Source organism: Zingiber officinale, chromosome 11B (assembly GCF_018446385.1).
Source record: "Zingiber officinale cultivar Zhangliang chromosome 11B, Zo_v1.1, whole genome shotgun sequence".
Lineage (NCBI taxonomy): Eukaryota > Viridiplantae > Streptophyta > Magnoliopsida > Zingiberales > Zingiberaceae > Zingiber > Zingiber officinale.
In genome coordinates, this window is record NC_056007.1 from 18581734 (window position 1) to 18587958 (window position 6225).

The 6225-nt window shown below is 40.9% G+C and overlaps 4 non-coding genes across 4 annotated transcripts; all 4 read left to right on the forward strand.

The window, feature by feature from the left end:
* The first annotated feature begins 342 nt into the window (after positions 1-342).
* Positions 343-461, forward strand: LOC122035416. Its single transcript, XR_006126990.1, has one exon. It is a non-coding gene; the product is annotated as a 5S ribosomal RNA (ribosomal RNA).
* Positions 462-785: 324 nt separating this feature from the next.
* On the forward strand, positions 786-904 carry LOC122035427. Its single transcript, XR_006127001.1, has one exon. It is a non-coding gene; the product is annotated as a 5S ribosomal RNA (ribosomal RNA).
* Positions 905-1228: 324 nt separating this feature from the next.
* Positions 1229-1347, forward strand: LOC122035436. The gene has a single exon (XR_006127009.1). It is a non-coding gene; the product is annotated as a 5S ribosomal RNA (ribosomal RNA).
* A 321-nt stretch (positions 1348-1668) lies between these two features.
* On the forward strand, positions 1669-1788 carry LOC122035434. Its single transcript, XR_006127007.1, has one exon. It is a non-coding gene; the product is annotated as a 5S ribosomal RNA (ribosomal RNA).
* Positions 1789-6225: the final 4437 nt, after the last annotated feature.

Sequence of the window (6225 nt, forward strand, 5' to 3'; positions counted from 1 at the left end):
CTAGCTTTTGTAAACATTTATTTTGAAATAAAGAATCACATTGGTAAAAAATGTCTACATTTATATGCTAAGTGTAGTTGTTCAATTAATTTATATTGTAGATAACATGGTGTGTGGTGTCACACACAGAAGATTATGTTATTGGTTCTTTATAAATTATAAACAGTAGCTCACGACTAAGATGAAAAGGAACAAACCATTGGAATAATCGTAGTGTAATTAGGTATTAGTTTATCTTGACTAATAAATTACACTAGTACACTCTGAGTGTATTGAGCATGACCAAAGAACCAATAACATAAGTTGAGAAGTTGGGTTAAGCGTGCTTGGGCGAGAGAGGATGGGTGCGATCATACCAGCACTAATGCACCGGATCCCATCAGAACTCCGAAGTTAAGCGTGCTTGGGCGAGAGCAGTACTAGGATGGGTGACCCCCTGGGAAGTCCTCTTGTTGCACCTACTTTTTGTTTTTATTTCTTAAATTTTTTTGGTAAAAGGAAAGTGCTCGTGTATGCATTTATTATCGGTCGATCTGTTTTGCGCGGGAGGTATCGGACTGTTTGTTCATTCGTTTTTTTCTTTCCCCGGAAGGCGGTGGCGGCGACTGCTCGGAGGGGTCGTGGCGGGGTGCTTACTTGATGTTGATTTCGATTGGTTTTTATTATTTTTGTTCTTGTTTTCGATTGTTGTGGTCGGGTTGATTTCGTCGGGGGAAAAGCGGCGGAGGGCTGGTTCGTGCGACAGCCGTTCGCGGTATAAATAGGGAGTGTGCGGAAGAGAGGATGAGTGCGATCATACCAGCACTAATGCACCGGATCCCATCAAAACTCCGAAGTTAAGCGTGCTTGGGCGAGAGCAATACTAGGATGGGTGACCCCCTGGGAAGTCCTCGTGTTGCACCTACTTTTTATTTTTATTTCTTAAATTTTTTAGGTAAAAGGAAAGTGCTCGTGTATGCATTTATTATCGGTCAATCTGTTTTTCGCGGGAGGTATCGGACTGTTTGTTCATTCGTTTTTTTCTTTCCCCGGAAGGCGGTGGCGGCGACTGCTCGGAGGGGTCGCGGCGGGGTGCTTACTTGATGTTGATTTTGATTGGTTTTTATTATTTTTGTTCTTGTTTTCAATTGTTGTGGTCGGGTTGATTTCACCGGGGGAAAAGCGGCGTAGGGCTGGTTCGCGCGACGACCGTTCGCGGTATAAATATGGAGTGTTCGGAAGAGTGGATTGACGTGATCATACCAACACTAATGCACCAGATCCCATCAGAACTCTGAAGTTAAGCGTGCTTGGGCGAGAGCAGTACTAGGATGAGTGACCCCCTGGGAAGTCCTCGTGTTGCACCTATTTTTTATTTTTATTTCTTAAATTTTTTTGGTAAAAGAAAAGTGCTCGTGTATGCATTTATTATCGGTCGATCTGTTTTTCGCGGGAGGTATCGGACTGTTCATTCGTTTTTTTTCTTTCCCCAGAAGGCGGTGGGGGCGACTACTCGGAGGAGTCGCGGTGGGGTGCTTACTTGATGTTGATTTCGATTGGTTTTTATTATTTTTGTTCTTGTTTTCGATTGTTGAGGTCGGGTTGATTTCGCCGAGGGAAAAGCGGCGGAGGGCTGGTTCGCGTGACGGTCGTTCGCGGTATAAATAGGGAGTGTGCAGAAGAGAGGATGAGTGCGATCATACCTAGCACTAATGCATCGGATCCCATCAGAACTCCTAAGTTAAGCGTGCTTGGGCGAGAGCAGTACTAGGATGGGTGACCCCTTGGGAAGTCCTCGTGTTGCACCTATTTTTTGTTTTTCTTATTTCTTAAATTTTTTTGGTAAAAGAAAAGTTCTCGTGTATGCATTTATTATCGATCGATCTATTTTTCGTGGGAGGTATCGGACTGTTTGTTCATTGGTTTTTTTCTTTCCCCGGAAGGCGGTGGCGGCGACTGCTCGGAGGTGTCACGGCGGGGTGCTTACTTGATGTTGATTTCGATTGATTTTTATTATTTTTATTCTTATTTTCGATTGTTGTGGTCGGGTTGATTTCGCCGGGGGAAAAGCGGCGAACTACGTGTATTGGACTCACCCATTCACTATCTGAAATTGGATAAATGATCCCGACATCAAGAAGTTTGAGCACCTCCTTCTTTACTACCTCTTTCAGATTTGTGTTTAACCTCGTCTGATGTTCAATTGAATTTTTATAACCCTCTTCATGTAAAATCCTTTGCATGCAAAGGGCCTTAGTAATCCCTTTTATATCATCAATAGTATATCCAATTGCTTTTCTGTATAGCTTTAACTCTTCAACCAATCTCTGTGTTTCAGACTCAGTTAAACTGGCATTGATTATAACTGGAAAAGTGAAATTTGGTCCAAGGAATTCATATTTTAGGGTTGATGGCAATGACTTAAGTTCAAGTTGAGGTGGCGATATTTCTGGCATAGTTAGCCCTTGCTCTATCAACTTAATCTCTTCTTCTTGAGATCCCTTCTCCAAATCTTCTTCATCTTCTAAAAAAATATCATCCCCTTTCTTCTCCTCCATTGGAACTGTCTCTTCATTGAATATTTTTAAAAGAGACTCATAACACTAAGACAATAATACTTGAAGATCATTCTAATTCAGAGTAATTCCTTTCTCCCTATTTTCCTTTTCTTCCATCGTATTAGCCGTTAGAGTTGTGTTATTCTGTCCTGACCAATCATTAAAATTTGATGCAATCCTGCAAATTATCTCATTGGCTTCCTCTAAGCTTTTCTTCAAAAAAGATCCTCCAGAGGCTATCTCTAATTGACTTTTATTTGAGAAAGAAAGCTCCACATAGAATAAGTGCATAATTAATCATCTCTTGATACCGTGATGCGGACATAACTGTAAAAGAGATGAATATCTTTCCCAGGCTTGATGTAGCTCCTCCCCAACAAGTTGCTAAAAATTTAAAATTTGACTTCTCAAATAAGTAGTCTTCTGTAGGGGAAAATATTTGCCCAAGAACTTCTGCTCTAACTCATTCCAGGTTTTGATACTTTGAGATTTCAGAGAATTATACCATCTCTTCACAGCATCTTTTAGACTAAAGGAAAAAACCAGTAGCTGTATAACATCAGATGGAACTCCCTCATATTTCAAAGTATAACAGTATCTATAGAATTCCATGAGATGTGAGTAAGGGTTCTCAATCTCTAGGCCCCCAAATTGAGTTTTTTGAATCATTGAGATGAAGGAAGGTTTAAGCACAAAATTTCTTGATTGAATTTCAGGGTAAACAACTGGCCCTAATCCCTTGGCAGACTTTGGGGCTTCATAATATGCTAATGACCTGAACACCATATTTGATGTGCAAAAGGAAAGAGGAATATGAGATACAAGTTACAGTTACCGAAATCAGAAGGAATTATGAAGAAGTAGTAAGGTATACAAGAAAGAATTGTGAAAACAGAATTATTAAAGTTAGTTACAACTATGCAAATGAAAAGAAAAGTTATGTATAGTCTAACTCAAATGAAAATCCCTAATGTTATAGCGCACTCCCCGACAACGACGTCAAAAATTTGTTGACCTCCGCAAGTGTACGGATATGTCGTAAGTAATAATAAAAGATATCGAATCCACAGGGACTGGAATAAGCACTAAAGATGTCTCAAAGCGAGTTAGCTAAACAACCAATCAATTGATTTACAAAATCTAAGTGTGACTATGAAAGGTAAACAAAGAAATAAAAGAATAAGAATCAAGAATAAGGGCAATGATAAAGGTATGTTCTAGGAGTTTTGGTTTCTTTGTAATGTTATTCAATGTAATGATCTACCAAATCTTATTTCTCAATTGTCCACCATTTGTAGAAGGTTGCCAGTTCCCTCTTGCAATAGACAATTGGCATAGGACTAAAATATATCTAATGTGATCAATTAGGAATGACCCTTATGTTGTCCTTACACGGGCTTGCCTGTCACGTGCATCCCTCGGAAAATCAACATAGAAATCCACTATTTCTCAACCTTATCAAGATATAAGGATTAATGCATACAATCTATCCTACTCTCTTGAAATACCTAATTTCCCCTTCAAGATTACCCCTCAAACATACTTACACGGGCATATTCCTGTCACGAATGTCCATTGGAAAATCGAATGAAGAATTACCTCTATAAGATCCACAAGATATTCAAACATTCAATCAAGCATGCTAATTAAGCCCTAATCACAACAATCCACACAAGAAAGAATAGATACAAACAGGGCAAAATCATAGAAATAAAAATGTTGGCAAATCCACAAGAGCTTACATCAAATCTCCATTACAAATACTCCTTCCATCCTAGAACAAGAGATCTAATCCATGGAATAAGGAAAGAATCCAAAAGAATAAGAAAAGATAAACATCTTGATCCCCAAATCCAAGAAAGAAAGGGAAGAAAAGCTATCTATGATGAAGAACCATCTTCGGATCCAATCCTCGCTCTCCAGAGTCGAACGTTGAAGATCCGCCCTTAGAATCACCAGAAATCCCTCCAAGAAGGTGGAGGAACGCCCAAATCTTGAATTCCCCCTAAAAGAGAGAAGATCCCCTTTGAAATGAAGAAGAAACCTTTATATAAAGCGGGGAATTTGGGCGCCACACGACCCCAGGACCTGGCCGTGTGTGGGACACGGCCTGGCTCACTCCCCTCTCTGCCTGTCTCACACGACCGTGTGTGAGACACAACCATGTCTGGCTCTTCCACTGCACTCCTTGCACGACCGTGTAGATCCACATAGCCTGCGCTGCCTCCGACTCTAGAACTCTTGCACGGGCCGTGTGAAGCACACGGGCAGGGCATTCTTGGCCTCTGGAATTGTTGCACAGACCGTGTGTAGCACATGACTAGGGCATTCTTTGGCTCTAGAAGGCTTGCACGACCATGTAGTGTACACAGCCTGGCTTCCTCTGGCTTCCCATCTTGGCACGACCGTGTGGGGTTCACACGGCCAAGGCCACTTCCTTTCCTGCTACAGTCACACGGGCAGTGATCCACACACGGCCTGGGCAACCCCCCATGGCAGGGCCATGTGGCTCACAGGGCTTGTGCCTTCCCTCCTTGTTCAAGTGTCAAAATCTTCTCCAAATTCGACTCCTGTGTACACAAAATGTACAAAAGCATATCTCCGAACAAAAAGAGTAAATATGCTCAAAAGGAAAGTTGGAAGTACGAAAGTGCATAGATAAATCATGTACAAAGTATGTGAATGTGCGTCAAAACATGCTAAACAAGTGTATACAATCTACGCACATCATATCTCCTCACACCAAGTTATCTACAATATAAATTAAATGGACAACTACACTTAGCATAATTGTAGATATTTGACCAATGTGATTCTTATATGTTAATATAAAAAGCTAGACTTTTTGTATACACTCTAACAATGTCCCACTTATACTAAAAGACTATGCTGCCATATACCCTGCCATACATCTGATTCCCAACCCTTTAACATGCCCATCAAAAGCTCTTGCCTTAAGGGCCTTAGTGAAAGGATCTCCTAGGTTATCATCTGATGCAATCTAGGTGGCAACAACTTCTCCTCATTATACGATGTCTCGTATTGGGTGGTACTTGCGCTCTATGTGTTTACTTGCCTTATGGGCTCATGGTTCCTTTGATTTTGCTACTGCACCACTTATTATCACAATACACTGTAATAATTTTTTGGGCAAACCAGGAATCACATCTAAGTCCATCATGAAGTTTCTAAGCCATACAGCTTCTATGGCTACCTCAGAGGTTGTCACATACTCAGCTTCCATGGTGGAGTCCGAAAAGCATCTATGCTTATCACTCCTCCATTGTTATGGCTTTACCTCCTAAAGTAAACACAAAACCCCGAGGTCGAGTTACTATTGTCCCTATCTAATTGGAAGTCAAAATCCGTGTAACCCACAGGGATCAAATCATCTGCTTTGTAAATCAGCATATAATCTCTATGCTTTACGGCAGTCCAATGTCCCTGCCTTGGATTACTTTGATATCTGCTAACCATGCTCACGACAACACAGATATCCAGTTTCGTGCATAACATAGCATACATTAGACTTCCTACAGCTAAAGCATAGGGAACTGTCTTCATATCTTCTATCTCTTTTGATGTCTTCGAAGACATCTCTTTAGATAAAGATACTCCATGCCTAAAAGGTAGAAAACCTTTCTTGGAGTCTTGCATGCTAAAATGAGCTAGGATCGTATCGATATAT